This window comes from Mesoplodon mirus (genome assembly GCF_964341445.2).
Source record: "Mesoplodon mirus genome assembly, chromosome: 1".
Lineage (NCBI taxonomy): Eukaryota > Metazoa > Chordata > Mammalia > Artiodactyla > Ziphiidae > Mesoplodon > Mesoplodon mirus.
The window spans coordinates 219,644,835-219,663,412 of NC_138976.1; positions in this window are offsets into that span (position 1 = coordinate 219,644,835).

The window sequence follows — 18,578 nt, forward strand, 5'->3', positions numbered from 1 at the left end:
ATGCACTCTTTATGATGTAGCATTCTACCCCTAATTATACACTCTGGGGAAACTCTAGTACATAGCCAGAAGTTAGGTACTGTAGAGTCCATAGCAGCATTGTTCAAATTAGCTCCAAACTGGAAATGATCCAAGGTGCATCGAAATAGAATCAATACAAAAATTGTTAACTATTAACACATTACTGTACTATACAACCATAAAAAATATGTAAACTATGTATATATACATCAACATGGATGAGCCTTACAAATATACTACTGAGTGAAAGAGCAGTCAAAAAAGAAAAGAAAAACTGTATAATTAACTTGCATAAATTTCAAAAGCAAACAAAATCAAACAGAAGCCCTTAGCGGTTAAACTATAGAGGCAATAAATCTATAAAGACAAGTAAGGCCAGATGGTCACATTTCTTTGGTTAATATGTCTGATGAGAGAAGATTCTGTTCTGACTGTGGAGAGGCATGTGGCCAGTTTCCACTTGGTCTGAGTGATTCACAAATGTTGCTTTGCAATTGTTTTTTTAACCTGTACATATGTTTTATGCCCTCTCTGTATGTACAAAACATTTCACAAGAAGAAAAACAAACCAACCCCAAAAAGGCAAATTAATTATGGATCTAAATCCACAGCCATCAGTATGAATGTAAGATGCAGTCATAAAATTAAGAAAACATCTGGTTTACTTTTTTCTTCACATTTCTCATGGCTTTGGCTTGCACTGAGTACTAATTACCTAATGTTTGTGTTGCTGCCTATGCATTTTAATAGCTGTTCGCTGATCTAGTCTGACCTTCTGCTTAGTAATTTCAAGTAGTCAGCAGGAGGTCTTAAATTGCATCAAGACATAATGCATTATGCAATATTGTAAAAACTAAGGTAAGATGATGCTAGGGCTTGCAAAGCAGCAAAATGTAAATGAGACACTTTGGTTACAAGACATGGCTTTAACTGGAAGAGGAATGTCACACAATTGAATTGCACTGGTCTCAAGCAAAAGAAAAAAAAGAGACTAAAAACATTTGCTTCCTCCAGCTCCCAGGATTCTGAACTGAAATCCCTTTAACAATTTTCTTCCTTTATATTTCAGTTCTGAGCAGGGCTACTACACAATTTGGCAAATTCATTTCAGAAAGACTGTTGCCAAGGTCATTTCCTAATCACGTAGGGTAGGATGGTTTGAAAAATAAACTACAGCAGATCCAGGATTTGAAAGCAAGTCTCTCTAATTTCAGAAACTTTATCAGCTGCCATGTCACATGGTCTTCCTAAAAGGGCTCTAGGTGATTTTCAAAACCATCTATGTAATCTCCTTTTGAGGCCATACTCAAGTTTCACAAAGCTGGTTTGGTATGTAATTGTGACTACAGAAGTTCTATGAAATCTGCCCTCTCTAAATCAACTCAAAAATAAAATAGAAATGGCTTCAACAGTACAATTTTCTGTTGAGATATTTCTGTAGGTAGAAGTCAAGAAATAAAATACACTGTGATATCATGGAAAGCTCCCTGGATCAGGTTCCAAAGACCTTATAGATTGTATGACCTTGGGCAAGTCATGCAATCTTTCTATACATAATTTGTCTAATCAGAAAGACATAATAACATCTGTCAAGCCAATCTCATGTTGGATGGACCCAATGAGATGGAAGATATGGAAACAGTTTATAAATTGTAGATCATTCTGCAAATATTTTATTAGTATTGCAAAAGCCAAATGGAGAAGATGCTCAAATTTTCTTCTCCTTAAAGTCCTCAGACATTGTACGCATCTAATGGCAACTCTCTTCCCAGTTACGTGTGGTAGTGCATCTCACCAGGTTTAATTGTGCCAGTCGCTTCATCTCCATTTGTAAAATTCATAACTCCTCAGAGCTGCACTTTACAGGGATGTGGTTAGGAAAAGTGATTAGGCAGAAAGGCAGAATGACATTGAAGACTGGACTAAGTTTTGGATTCTTATTTTCCTGTGTGACCTTAGATGTGTGAAACAGATGATTGCTCATGTCCTATCTATTCTAAAGCTTAATATAAAGAGTGCATTGAGATAGGAATCCTGCTGACTGTCCAGCCGTAGAACATATGCTTTGAAGTTTTCTATAATAATGGTGAGGCCCTGGCTCCAACCCAATGCTCACCAGGTCCTCCAGTGTGGGCTCACTTTCAAGATGAACCCACCAGCCTTTGCGGTTTAAGACCATGGCCATAAAAGAAATTTCTTTCCTCTGTAAAGCAAACTGGATCATATGGGGTCTAAATCCATGACCTTGGCCTTGTTAGCTGTGCTCTAACTAGGTGAAGTAATAGGTCCAGATGGTAACAAGATGTAGAACACTTTGCAGAAGTCATTCCGTACTTATATAGATCAGAGATGACTTCCAAAAACTGAATCCTTTGATAGCATGTGCTGTTTCACCCCTAGGTATATAGTGCACGGTTCTACAGAAGCAAAAGTAGGGAGACAGATGGTCAAGCTGGAGGGAAGGAAAAAGAGAACAAACATAAAGGGAAGGAAGAAAATGTTAGGATTCTGGCCAGTGCCCAGAAATCTGAAATATAATAGAAAGCTTATAAATCACAAAGCATGAGAAACTTAAGCAAAAACATTAGTTGTTGCAGTACAAAGCTTAGCCATCAAAATGAAATATCTCTCCTTCAAGAGAACACACTATCATCAAAACAAAGTATAGTACACAATTGGATTGGTAAATATTCATGAAAGGTCTTCAACCATGAAAGAAAATAATACTGAACCTAGGAACACTTGAGAAGAATTCCAAAGTTAAAGGAATCAGGGGCAAGGCCCGGGGCTGGCTGGGGATATTTCCAGCAGCAAGGAGAGAGCTCTTTGCAACCCTTGTTACTAAGGAAATTTCAGAGCCATTCTATAAATAGCTTCCTGCCATTAGCCCAATCAGAAATGAGATTTTGCTGCAACACTGCAGCTCTGTGTGCCGCTGAAGGAAATTTAATTCTAACCAATTCTTTCTTCCAGGTTTTGCTTTCTGCCAAAAAGAAAGATAAATACCGCAGGGAAGAAAATGGAAGTGTTGATATATGTATAGCTCAAGACTGCAATGCTTCTTTTACTCAAGAATTTTAACTCATGCAACTGTGAAAATAACCCCAATATTAAACTAGATAGGAGTTCAGTTGCGATACTTTTAGGGTTGACATCTAATGCCTGTTTTTCATGGGTCGTGAAGAAGGAATTAATATGGTAATCTAGAACCCTTTCTTTTATTGAATAAACTCTAATTCCCTTGCAAAGTTTCTTTCATCCAAGACATTCACATAATAGAGTTTTTTTAATTTGTAAGTATTCTCATTTTGATAAATTATAAACTTCCCTTCTTACACAACACCATTTTTGCCTTTTTTTCCTACTACTTGTTTGTTTTCTTTTGAATTTGTTCCCAACAAATAACTGAGTAATTTGCAACTATTAATTTATGTCAACAAATGTAAACATCAGTTTGGAAAAAAAAAAATGGCTGTGATACAATTTAGTAGACGTCATTCCAGCAGGTAGTTTTTATCAAAACTGCTGCATTTGGAACCTTTAAGCCTAATCTTTGGCAAATGCAGGGATAGAGGGAAGCTGATTTCAATATCTGTCCCCTTATTCCTCTGCCTTTGGAACTCTCTTATCCAGAGGGTCTCTGACCATGTCTTTAAATCCACAGGATCAATTCACCTAGCCCTGCTTAAGATGTTTTGCTTTCTGCTTTCCTCTTCCTCTCCCAAAGCAAAACTTAATTCTTTCCCCAAATTAATCCACAAATTCAATGCAAGCAAGTCCCAGTGGAACTGACAAGCAAATTATAAAATTTGTTTAGAGGAGTCAATATGCAAGAATAGCCAACAAACTTTTTCAATGAAGAATAGGAAGAATAATAAGAGAGGGATTTGCCCTACAGAATATCAAAACATGGTACAAAACTACATAGTTAAAACAGTATACAAGTGAAGACCAGCAAGTCAATGGGACAGAGAAGAGAATCCAGATACATGACTATATATCTACCTACATATATATGTATATAAATATAAAATATGAAAAGGTGATATTTTAAATCAGTGAGAAAGGTTATTGGACAAATTGGCTATCCATCCATCAAAATAATAGATTTCTTACCACATGCTGTATACAAAACTAAACTCAAACTAAATAAAGGATCAAATGTAAAAAAGTAAAATTTGGAAGATACTATAATAAAATGCAGAAGGCTAATTTTATAAATTTCAAGTGGAGTAGATAGAAGAGGGGAAGGCTAAGCAGCCCATAAACCCGGAAGTTCCAAAGGAGAACATGAATATATTCAACTGTGTAAACTTTCAAATCATGAATATAGTGAAAGACCCCGTAAACCAAGTGTGAACAATGGCCTGAGAGAAAATAGTGCAAGACAGTGTCCCTTATATAAACCTTAAAAAATCAGTATGAGAAAAGGCAGATAAGTTAGCAGAAAAAAATAGACACAGAATCTGAGCCAATAATTTACAGAGGAGGAAAAAACAATGACTGATAAGCATAAAAAACTTAGTCTCCCTAGAGGTCAGAGAAATGCAAGCTAAAATAAAATGAGATTTTGCTTTTTAGCTATCATAATAACAAAAATTTAAAACTGATAATATCTAGAATTACTCAGATTATAGGGAAAGAGATCTCTCATACATTCCATCTATCCCCTTAAAATCATCTTTCTGCTTACTCTCTAGCTGCTCATATGCAGCCAGAACCATCTGGAGCAAAATACACAATCACCCTGAAAGTCTAACTGCAAACATACTATCACAAATTTCTCATAGCCCACAACACTGTCCCACAATCTTATTACCCTTTCTGTCATGTTCACTCTCCCATTCTCCAAAAATATTATTAACTTTATGCTCCTATTTTTTCAAACCTTCAATCTTTCCAACACTCCTTTACAGCCACTTCCTTTACAGCTAAACTTGTCTGATATCTCATTAAGAAAAAATAAGCAATTAGGTAGTCGTTTCTCATTTTCCCACCACTAAATCAACTAATTTATCTGCAACTATACCATCTTCTTTGCCTTTTGTTACTATGGATAAAGTGTCCCTAGTCCAATTTAAAGCCAATCCTTCATTTGTTCTCTGAATCTCACCACTTTTTTTAAAAAGAACTTCAATCCTACATTAATCATCACTGATTTCTTCCTCTATTGAATCAGTTTTATCTGCATGCAAACCTAATCTAGCCCCTTCCGTCTTCTCACACACACACACACACGTCCTCTTTCAGTAGTTAGCACCCCATTTCTGAAAAAAGCTTCCACCCTATGAGTTATTTATTATGGCTTTCTTCACTTCATCCCATCACAATATCTTCTCTTCTCTGAGGCACTGGGCTTCCATCACCGCCACTTCACTGAAACTATGAAAATCAAAGTGATCAATGAACTCCATGCTGCCAACGACTTTCCTGTCCTCATCTTATTTGACGTCTCAGCAGCATTCAACGAAGTTCACTTCATCTGCCTATTTAAAATATAGTTCCTGTTCTTGGATTCTGTCACCCCGAACTATTAGACTTTACCCAGTGTCACTGACCATGGCTGGTTTCTCCTTCTTCACTTGACATCAATACATTAAATGATTCAAGACTGTGTTCTGTTTTCCACTTTTCTGTCTATACATTTTCCTTAAGAGATTTCTTCCATTCCTGTGTCCTTAAACACCATCTAGACGCCAGTGACTTCTAAGCCTGCATCTTCATTCCTGACATCTACTTAACTCCAACTTTGTATATCTAAGATCCTTCTTGTACCACCACAAGGGAGCCTAAGAGTCATTACAAAATTAATATAGACAAAGCAGAATTCTTAGTATATCACACCATATCCAAGGCTATTTTTTCTCATCCCTATTCCAGTAAATGTCACCACAAAACAATCATTTGCTTAACCCCAAATCCTAGTATTGCTCTTTATGTATCCTATTTCATCATACTACAAATTAATCAGCAAGTCTTATCTCCTTCATCTCTCAAACATGTCTCTAATCTATTTATTTTTTCCCACTTTACTACTAATACCCTTGTCAAGCCACTCTGCTTTCGTAAATGGATTACAATGGATTATTGGTCTTCTGTCTTGTCCTCTTGAAATCCACTCTCCATGGAGCAGTCAGATATCTCTCTAAAACATAAATCATATCCTCTGCAATGGCTTTCCATTGGAGTTAGAATGAAAAGGTCTTCCATTTGTCTGACTCCAGCCTATATCTGCAAGATCATTATTTCCAATAGGCTCTAGCTGCACAGATCTATGTGCCCTTGAATATACCAAATGTCTTAGAGTCTGTCCATGAGCCATTCTATTCCTGTTTCACATTGTTCCTATCTCTGTACTTGGATGGCTATTTTTTTAATATGTTATCTCTTTTTTTATATTTCATTTCTTAGTAAAACTTTCTCTGACCACCGAACCTAAAGCGACAAGATCATAATCACTCTCCATCACATAGTCACTTGATTTTTTTCATACCTGGTATAAATTCCAAATAGTTCTCTTGTTCATTTACTTACTTATCTCTCTTCCACCCATCCCATCTCTAACCCTTTGCTGGAATGCAGGCTGCAGGACGGACCAAAACTGTTTTTTTCTTAACTGTGTCCGATGTGCCTAAAAAAAAAAAAAAGCCAAACATAATCCAGAGATTATCCTGGATTATCTGAGTGGGCCCAGTGGAATCAAAATAGTCCATATTAGAAGGAGGAAGGAGGATCAGAGTCAGGGAGAGAATACATGAGGACAAAAGCAAAGATCCAAGAGGAGACAAGAATGGTACTCTTCCGGCTTTGAAGATGGAGGGAGGAGCCAGAACCAAGGATTGTACCAACGTCTAAAAGCTGAGAGAGGTGAAGGAGTGGGTCTCCCCTCGAGCCTCCGGAAGCAATGCACACCCGCCAACACCTTGATTTTAACCCAATACAACTGATTTAGTATTTCTAATTTCCAGAACTATCAGGTAATAAATTCGCGTTCTTTTAAGCTGCTGAATTTGTAGTAATTTGTTACGGCCACAATAGAAAAGTAATACAGTCTGTCATCATTTGAATTTACATGATTTTTATGTAGTAATTTCACCTCAAGATATCTATCCTTTGCAAAGTCCACATCGTTTGATTACTATAGTTTTATATTGTCTTAAAACTGGGTAGTGAGTCCTCCAATGTTGCTCTTTCAGTATTGTGTCAGCTTTCCATGTAAATTTTTTCCTTTTCTTAAAACTTTAGCATCAGTGATGGATACCTGAAAAATAGCCTCTTGAGATTTTGATTAGGATTGCATTGAATCTGTGGATCAAATTGGGAAGAACTGACATCTCAACAGTATTAAGCCTTCTAATCCATGAACACAAAATATATTTCCACTTATTTAGGTCTCCTTTGATTTCTTTTATCAGTGTTCTCCCCCATTTAGATCCTATACATAACTTTTTTTAGATTTATATGCAATGGTAAATATTATTTTTTATTTCAAATTACAATTGTTCATTGTTAACATATAGAAAAACAATTGATTTTGCATGTAACCTTGAATTCTGCAACCTTGATATACTTGCTTAGTAGTTCCAATTTTTTTTTTTGCTAATTTTGGGGATTATCTACATACACAATCTATTATCTAAGAACTAAGACAGGTTTGTTTCTTCTTTTCCAATCTAGACTTATTATGGTGATCATTTCACAATATACACAAATATCAAATCATATTTTTGTACACCTGAAACTAATATAATGTTATATGTCAATTATATCTCAATTTAATTTTTTTAATAAAATAAACATAAGGCTACTAGGACTATTTCTCTTTGTGTGAGTTTTGGTAGTTTGTTTCTTTCAAAGAATTAGTCTCTATCATGTAAGTTATCAAATCCGTGGGCACAAAATTGTTCACAATATTTCTTTATTATCTTTGTCATGACCACAGAATCAGTAGTGATGGCCTGTTTCATTTTTATTATTGGTAATTTATGTCTTCTCTCTTTTCTCTTTTTTCCTCATTAACCTAGCTATAAGTTTATTGTTTTACTGATCTTTTTGAATAACCAGTTTTGATATAGCAGATTTTTGTTATTGTTTTCCTGTTTTCCATTTCATTGATTTCTGCTCTCATTTTTACTACATCTTTCTTCTGATTGCTGTAGGTTTCTTTCTCTAGTTTCCTAAGGTGGAAATTAGGTCACTGAATTTAGACTGGCCTTATTTTCTAATCTATGTATTTTATATAATTATTATAAATTTCTCTCTAAAGCTACATCCTACAAATTTTGATTATTTTTTAAATTTTGCTTTACTAAAAATATATTTAAATTTATTTTGAGACTTTTCCTTTGGTCCATAGTTGTATTAAAATGTGTTGTTAAATTTCCAAATATTTTGGGAATTTCTTCCAGTTTAATTCCTTTGTAGTCCGAAAATCCACTTTGTATTATTTCTATTCTTTTAAATTTGTTGTTTTAAGGCCCAGAATATAGTCTATCTTGGTGAATCTTCTGTAAGAGTTTGAGAAGAGTACCTATTCTTCCATTATTTGATGAGGTAATCTATAAGTATCAATTAGGTCAATTTGATTGATAGTGCTGTTCAGTTCATCTATCTCCTTACTGATTTTCAAGCTATTGGTTCTATCAATCACTAATAGAAGAATGTTGAATTCTCCAACAACAATAGTGAATTGGTCTATTTCTCCTTTCATCTCCTTCAGTTTTTGCCTCATATACTTTGATGCTGTGTTGTTAGTTACATAAACACTTAGGATTGGTTTGTCTTCTTGGAAAATTGACTCCTTCATCACTATGTAATGCCCCTCTATTTCCCTGTGAATCTTCCTAGTCCTGACATCTACTTCCTCTGAAACTAAGATAGCTACTCCAGCTTTCACTAGCCTGATATATCTTCTCCATTCTCTTTACTTTTTAACGTGTCTGAGTCTTTAGAGTTAAGTGAGTTTCTTGTAAACAACATATAATTGGGTCTTTTATATCTACTCTGTCTCTGTATTTTTTTTATAAGAGAATTTTTTCTTGTAATTTATTTATTTATTTATTTATTTATTTATGTCTGCGTTGGGTCTTTGTTCCTTTGCCTGGGCTTTCTCTAGTTGGTGGTGGCTTCTCTTATTGCAGAACATGGGCTCTAGGCATGCGGGCTTCAGCAGTTGTGCTTCGAGGGCTCTAGAGCTCAGGCTCAGTAGTTGTGGTGCACAGTTTTAGTTGCTCCACGGCATGTGGGATCTTCCCAGACCAGGGCTCAAACCCGTGATCCCTGCATTGGCAGGTGGATTCTTAACCACTGCGCCACTAGGAAAGCCCCTGTCTCTGTATTTTAAATGGTGTTAGAACATTCACATTTAGTGCAATTAGTGATATAGTTGGATTAATATCTACCATGTTTGTAACTGTTTTCCATTCATGGCATTTGTTCTTTGTTTCTTTTTTCCCACCTCTTTTTCTGACTTCTCTGGTTTTAATTAAGCATTTTATATGATTCCATTTGATCTGTTCTCTTAGCACATCACTTATACTTCTCTTTTTTAGCTGTTTCTAGTGATGCTGTAGAGTTACTAATATAAACTTTTAACTAATCTAAGTTCACCTTCACATTAACACTCTGCAACCTCACATGTAGCGCACATATAGAGAGTAATCCAAATTCCTCCTTCCTGTCCCTTGTGAAATGTGTTGTCATTCATTTCACTCATCAGAATGATATAATCAGCCAATACTTTGTTACTCATTTATTTAAATAAACAATTATCTTTTAGATCAGTGGAGAATATGAAAAATAAAAGTATTATTTTACCTTTATTTATTTCTTCTCTGATGCTTTTCTTTTCATGTAGATCCAATTTCCTGTCCTATGTCATTTTTCCTCTACTTGAAGAACTTTTAACATTTATTGCAGTGGAGGTCTGCTGGTGATGAATTCTCTTAGCTTTTTTGTTTTTCTGATAGGGTCTTTTTTTCCTCTTCATTTTGAAAGATAATGTTGTTAAATATAGAATTTTCTCTTTCAACACTTTCAATATTACACACTACTCCCTTCTAACTTGCACGGTTTCTGACAAGACGTTTGGTATAATTCTTATCCTTGCTACAGGTAAGATGATGTCCCCCCCCCACCGGTTCTTTCAAGATTACCCTTTTGTCATTCCTTCTTGCAGTCTGTATATGACATGTCCAGGTGTGGTTTACTTTTGGTATTTACCCTGCATAGTGTACTCTGAGCTTCTTGAATCTGTGGTTTGTTGTCTATATATTGGAAAGCTTACAGCCATAATTACTTTAAATATTTCTTCTGCTTCATCTTTGTTCTCCTTCTGGTATTCCAATCATGCAAAAATTACACCTTTTGAAATTGTCCCACATTTCTTGGATGTTCTCTTCTATTTTTTCTTCATTCTTTATTCTCTTTGAATTTTAGTTTGGGAAGTCTCTATAGACCTATCTTTAAGATCAATAATTCTTTCTTCAGTTGTGTTGAGTCTACTGATGGCCCATCAAAAACTTTCTTCAATTGTATTACAATTTTTTTTAATGTTTTACGTTTTTTTATTTTATTTTTTTTGCTTTATAACAAATTTAATCAGTTATACATATACATATGTTCCCATATCCCCTCCCTTTTGCGTCTCCCTCCCACCCTCCCTATCCCACCCCTCCAGGCGGTCACAAAGCACCGAGCTGATCTCCCTGTGCTATGCGGCTGCTTCCCACTAGCTATCTACCTTACGTTTGGTAGTGTATATATGTCCATGCCACTCTTTCACTTTGTCACAGCTTACCCTTCCCCCTCCCCATATCCTCAAGTCCATTCTCTAGTAGGTCTGTGTCTTTACTCCTGTCTTACCCCTAGGTTCTTCATGACATTTTTTTTTCTTAAATTCCATATATATGTGTCAGCATACAGTATTTGTCTTTCTCTTTCTGACTTACTTCACTCTGTATGACAGGCTCTAGGTCCATCCACCTCATTACAAATAGCTCAATTTCGTTTCTTTTTATGGCTGAGTAATATTCCATTGTATATATGTGCCACATCTTCTTTATCCATTCATCCGATGATGGACACTTAGGTTGTTTCCATCTCCTGGCTATTGTAAATAGGGCTGCTATGAACATTTTGGTACATGTCTCTTTTTGAATTATGGTTTTCTCAGGGTATATGCCCAGTCATGGGATTGCTGGGTCATATGGTAGTTCTATTTGTAGTTTTTTAAGGAACCTCCATACCGTTCTCCATAGTGGCTGTACCAATTCACATTCCCACCAGCAGTGCAAGAGTGTTCCCTTTTTTCCACACCCTCTCCAGCATTTATTGTTTCTAGATTTTTTGATGATGGCCATTCTGACTGGTGTGAGATGATATCTCATTGTAGTTTTGATTTGCATTTCTCTAATGAGTAAAGATGTTGAGCATCCTTTCATGTGTTTGTTGGCAGTCTGTATATCTTCTGTGGAGAAATGTCTATTTAGGTCTTCTGCCCATTTTTGGATTGGGTTGTTTGTTTTTTTGTTATTGAGCTGCATGAGCTGCTTATAAATTTTGGAGATTAATCCTTTGTCAGTTGCTTCATTTGCAAATATTTTCTCCCATTCTGAGGGCTGTCTTTTGGTCTTGTTTATGGTTTCCTTTGCTGTGCAAAAGCTTTTAAGTTTCATTAGGTCCCATGTGTTTATTTTTGTCTTTATTTCCATTTCTCTAGGAGGTGGGTCAAAAAGGATCTTGCTGTGATTTATGTCATAGAGTGTTCTGCCTATGTTTTCCTCTAAGAGTTTGATAGTGTCTGGCCTTACATTTAGGTCTTTAATCCATTTTGAGCTTATTTTTGTGTATGGTGTTAGGGAGTGATCTAATCTCATACTTTTACATGTCCCTATCCAGTTTTCCCAGCACCACTTATTGAAGAGACTGTCCTTTCTCTACTGTACATTCCTGCCTCCTTTATCAAAGATAAGGTGACCATATGTCCGTGGGTTTATCTCTGGGCTTTCTATCCTGTTCCATTGATCTATCTTTCTGTTTTTGTGCCAGTACCATACTGTCTTGATTACTGTAGCTTTGTAGTATAGTCTGAAGTCAGGGAGCCTGATTCCTCCAGCTCCATTTTTCGTTCTCAAGATTGCTTTGGCTATTTGGGGTCTTTTGTGTTTCCATACAAATTGTGAAATTTTTTGTTCTAGTTCTGTGAAAAATGCCAGTGGTAGTTTGATAGGGATTGCATTGAATCTGTAGATTGCTCTGGATAGTAGAGTCATTTTCACAATGTTGATTCTTCCAATCCAAGAACATGGTACATCTCTCCATCTATTTGTATCATCTTTAATTTCTTTCATCAGTGTCTTATAATTTTCTGCATACAGGTCTTTTGTCTCCTTAGGTAGGTTTATTCCTAGATATTTTATTCTTTTTGTTGCAATGGTAAATGGGAGTGTTTCCTTGATTTCACTTTCAGATTTTTCATCATTAGTATATAGGAATGCCAGAGATTTCTGTGCATTAATTTTGTATCCTGCAACTTTACCAAATTCATTGATTAGCTCTAGTAGTTTTCTGGTAGCATCTTTAGGATTCTCTATGTATAGTATCATGTCATCTGCAAACAGTGACAGCTTTACTTCTTCTTTTCCAATTTGGATTCCTTTTATTTCCTTTTCTTCTCTGATTGATGTGGCTAAAACTTCCAAAACTATGTTGAATAAGAGTGGTGAGAGTGGGCAACCTTGTCTTGTTCCTGATCTTAGTGGAAATGCTTTCAGTTTTTCACCATTGAGGACGATGCTGGCTGTGGGTTTGTCATATATGGCCTTTATTATGTTGAGGAAAGTTCCCTCTATGCCTACTTTCTGCAGGGTTTTTATCATAAATGGGTGTTGAATTTTGTCGAAAGCTTTCTCTGCATCTATTGAGATGATCATATGGTTCTTCTCCTTCAATTTGTTAATATGGTGTATCACGTTGATTGATTTGTATATATTGAAGAATCCTTGCATTCCTGGAATAAACCCCACTTGATCATGGTGTATGATCCTTTTAATGTGCTTTTTTTAATGTGTTTTTGATCTAACATTTGCTTTTGCTTTTTTCTGAGTTTCCATCTTTCTGTTTACATTACCCATTTGTTCTTATATCTTGTCTACTTTCACTATTAGAATCTTTAACATATTAATCATAGTTATTTTAAATCTCCTTTCTGATAATAACAACATCTTTGTGACCTCAGTTTGGTTCCAATGATTACTTTGTCTCTTGAGACTGTTTTTCTTGCCTTTGGCATGTATTGTAATTTTCTGTGGAAAGCTGGACTTGACATATTAAGCAATAGGAACTGAGGTAAATAGGCCTTTGATGTGAGGATTTATATTAACTTGGCAAGGACCTTGGCTGTATTTAATGTTTTCCATAGCCAGAGGCATCAGTTGTCTTAATGTCTTTATTTTTGTCTCCCCTGTTGACTTTGGACTTCCCTAAGTACCTTGGGGAGAATCTATGCCTTGCAGCTCTTTCCACTGTAATTCACTGTAATACTGGAGCTCAGTTAGTGTGATGATAAGGTGTGGTGGAAGAGAAGCATTCTATAATCTTATAATTAAATCTCAGTTTTTTAGCAGGGCTGTGTCTCTGGCCTATGACCTTTACAAGTGATTCTCCACTGGTATACATTTTATTCTTCCCCATTCCCCATTCATTTCTCAGGCCACAATATCCCCAGTCTATTTCTTTGAAGCCCTGAACCTGTTTACTATGTGTTTTTCCCCTTTAGATGATACAGGAATGCTAGAGTGTTCTAGAGTGGCAGGAATGTCCTTTCCCAGCTAAGCTGGCAAAGTCTCTTCCTCTGGAGAGAAGGCATTTGTTATGAAGAAGGCTGTGGGTGTATTTCACAAGGATTACTTTTCCCTTCTCCTAGCCAGAATTTTGAGGAACTCTTCCTCAGGTCTTCAGGAGAAGAACCTAGTGGGGTTCACGGAGATGAAGCCCACAAAAGCGTGGAGGACCCTCCAAGAATGTTGCCCCCAGTAGTATCTCTCTCACGTTAGTCCACATTCAGCTCCCAACAATTCATCAAAATAACCACTTAACTGTCTTATCTGTTTATGGCTGCAGGAGCTTCTGCAGGCAAAGGAGATCAGGAGACCAGGGGTTTTAGGACAAATATTGTAAACCTTGAATGAAGAATCCCACCATGTGTGATGAAATATTGAAAACAGCTCTATGACTTGATAGATCTGTTTATTAAAAAAACTGAAAGGAAGAAGACTTCTTATTTGTAACTTTTCGTTCAATATAAGTGCAAACTTAAAAAAATATTGCAGAATGAGATATCATCTCACACCAGTCAGAATGGCCATCATCAAAAAATCTAGAAACAAATGCTGGAGAGGGTGTGGAGAAAAGGGAACACTCTTGCACTGCTGGTGGGAATGTGAATTGGTACAGCCACTATGAAGAACAGTATGGAGGTTCCTTAAAAAACTACAAATAGAACTACCATATGACCCAGTAATCCCACGACTGGGCATATACCCTGAGAAAACCGTAATTCAAAGAGTCATATACCAAAATGTTCACTGCAGCTCTATTTACAATAGCCAGGAGATGGAAACAACCTAAGTGTCCATCATCGGATGAATGGATAAAGAAGATGTGGCACATATATACAATGGACTATTACTCAGCCATAAAAAGAAATGAAACTGAGCTATTTGTAATGAGGTGGATAGGCCTAGAGTCTGTCATACAGAGTGAAGTAAGAAAGAGAAAGACAAATACCGTATGCTAACACATATATATGGAATTTAAGAAAAAAAATGTCATGAAGAACCTAGGGGTAAGACAGGAATAAAGACACAGACCTACTAGAGAATGGACTTAAGGATATGGGGAGGGGGAAGGGTAAGCAGTGACAAAGTGAGAGAGTGGCATGGACACATATACACTACAAATGTAAAATAGATAGCTAGTGGGAAGCAGCCACATAGCACAGGGAGATGAGCTCGGTGCTTTGTGACCACCTAGAGGGGTGGGATAGGGAGGATGGGAGGGAGACACAAGAGGGAGGAGATATAGGGATATAGGGATATGTATAGATGATTCACTTTGTTATAAAGCAGAAACTAACACACCACTATAAAGCAATTATGCATCAATAAAGATGTTTAAAATAAATAAATAAATAGGAATAAATCTAACAAAGGAGGTAAAAGACTTGTACACTGAAAACTGGAAAGCATGCTGAAAGAAATTAAAGACCAAATTAAGCAAATGAAAAGATATTCTGTGCTCATGGATAAGAAGACAATATTGTTAAGAAATCAGTGTTAACCAAAGTGATCTACAGATCAATGCAGTTCTTATGAAAATTTTAACAGCCTTTGTAGTCAATCCTCAAAACCATATGGAATTGCAAGGGATCATGAATCACCAAAACAATCTTGAAAAAGAAGAATAAAGTTGGTAGACTCATACCTCCTGAGTTTAAAACTATCTACAAAGATACAGTAATTAAGACAGTATGGTACAGGCATAAGGGCAGACATACAGATATAAACCCAGAAATAAACCCACACATACATGATCAATTGACTTTCAACAAGTATGCCAATGCCATTCAGTGGAGAAAGAACAGTCTTTTCAACAAATAGTTCTGGAACAACTGGTTATCCATATGCAAAAAAAAATGAAGCTGGACTCTTACCTAACACCATACACAAAAATTTACTCAAAATGGATCAAAAACCTAAATGTAAGGGCAAAATCTACAGAACACTTAGAAGAAAACATTGAGGATAATCTTCATGACCTTGGGTTTGGCAATTGTTTCATAGATATGACACCAAAAGCATAGGCAACAAGAGACAAAAATAAATTCACTTTATCAAAATTAAGAACTTTTGTTCATCAAAAGACACTAGTAAGAAAGCGAAAAGACAACCTACTCAAAGGGTGAAAATAATTGTACATTATATATCTCATAAGGGATTAGTATCCAGAATAAAAAACTCCTAAAACTCAATAAAACAAACAAAATAAACACTAAATTCAAAACTAGGCAAAAAAGACATTTTTTCAAGGAAGATACACAAAAGGTCAATAAGCACATGAAAAGATGTTCCACATCATTAGTTATTAGGGAAATCCAAATCAAAACTACAATGAGATACCACTTCACAGCCATTAGGATGTCTATAATCAAAAATATTAATATTAATAACAAGTATAGGTATAGATAGTGTTGAGAGCTACACGACATTGTGAATGTATTGAATTGTACATCTATGAATGACTGAAATGTTACATATTACATTAGGTATATTTTACCATAATAATAAAATTGATTAGAAAGAAAGACACAGAGTAGGGTAATGATAATACATGCAGCTTGTTGAAATGGATGATAAGTTCTGCTAGACACCATGTTCTTAAAACATAATGGCAAAGTATCTTAAGGCAGGACTCCAAAGAAATTCTGGGGTCATTTGGGTTATATAGCTCTATTTTTCAGACTGTTAGTAACATAATGGGTTCAGACAATTTGACTCTACCCAGTATTTATAATCCTGGTCCAAGGCAGTTTCATGAACAAAGACTAGGCTATTTGAGAGAGAACCCCAAGAACAGTAACAAGAGTAGTGACCACAGTAATAAAAGTTAAAGGATAATATATAATATAGCTAAGTAATTTTAAACTTGAACTGGCTGTGGCAGTCATATTTAGGCTGGACATTTTGCCAGTGGTAAAACTGAGGCACAAACAAATTTTCAATATTTGTTTAGGTCAAAGAGTTATTTCTATCAGAGTTATGTTTCCAGACTTCTAATTCAGAGGCTCCTCTACTTTGCCACACTGATGTAACTTTTATTTATCCAGACACAGTCATTACAACGGTTTTGAGAGTTAAGCACTGTATGGTTATTTGGCAACATAAAACACGTAACTTGAAAATGCTGAATGACACTTAAAATTAACGAAAATAAAACTCCACTGAGGGCTTCCCTGGTGGCGCAGTGGTTGAGAGTCCGCCTGCCGATGCGGGGGACACGGGTTCGTGCCCTGGTCCGGGAAGATCCCACATGCCACGGAGTGGCTGGGCCCATGAGCCATGGCCACTGAGCCTGCGTGTCCGGAGCCTGTGCTCCACAATGGGAGAGGCCACAACAGTGAGAGGCCCGTGTACCGCAAAAACAAAACAAAACAAAACAAAAAAGCTCCACTGAACTTCAAAGAGCCCAGCTCATTCATGAAAGTATATTGGGACCAGAGGGAAGGCTGTCATAGTTATAAGTACTCTATTTCAGGAATTCATCTGACCACTTTCCAGTTATCTCTGACTCTTATTGCTTCTTGATCCTGGCTTTCCTGATTAATCAATCCTCTCCCCATTTTAGCTCTATGGACTGCTTATCTAGCCTCTGTGATTAGCAACCAAATATTGGCTTTCCCTGCAGCATAGCATTCCCTACCCACCCACATCCCCCATAATAATTCTGTTATTTGCTCTATATATCTATGAGCTACACAGATAAGAGGAATACATGCTTGGACTACCTGGGACTGATCATCCCTCCTCCAGGGCTTGTCAGAGGCTGCTGAACATGTTAAAGGAGACATTAAAGGCCACCTGATTTAACAGTACAACCAATGTTCAAAGGTACTCAATAGCTTCTGTCTGCCCACTTGCATCTCATAACTAAACTGGCTATTTCTGGATGTTAGAGGATGTTTTCTTATATTTAAACAAACTATGTCTCCTTCTGACTTCTCCCTCACTGGTTTCAGTTGTAGGTCTTAGAGTAAAACAGAATTTACCTGCTCCGCCTTCCACATGACACCTTCACATTATTTTTAAAGATTTTAGAAGTCCCCCTCTAAATCTGCTATTCCCCATTCTGAGATAAGGAGCAATCCAAATTCCTTCAGAAATTTATCAGATGAGTATTTTTTAATTCCTTAATGTCCCTGTCACTCTTTCAAAACATCGTCCAGTTCTTTCAGTGTGATGTGCAGAGCCAGATACAACTCCCACCCCAGGTATTGTCTACTCCTCCTGAGAGGAACAGGAGTAAGATTCCCTATGATTCAGATACAGCATCTCAGTCCCATTTCTCCATTCTCCATCTGCATCCCACTGCCTCCAGCATCTTGCTCCATTTACATCTTCATCCTTTTCCAGAGCCTGTGATGCTTTCTCTTCCCTAGGTGGCTGCAACTCACCCTACTTGGGAAGAGCTTCCCCTTCCTGTCATGGAACTCCAGTGATCTAGTTTCTGTTCCTTATCTTTCTTCTTGGTGGAAGAAAGAAGGTAATTCCAATTCTTCCAGGAAACCTAAGTTGAGATGTATTTCCCAAGCCTTCTGAGTACAGTGACTAACTTTCAGTTTACACATATACAGCAGATAACTGTCTACCACAAGACAAGTATGTCATATCTCCTAAAGGCCACTGAAAGCTCCATTCTTTTATGGCTACTGGCAATGCACTAGGGTTTTTTCAAAACTAGAGCCTGCCTGCTGTGCCCCCATACTGACCCTCATCCACACC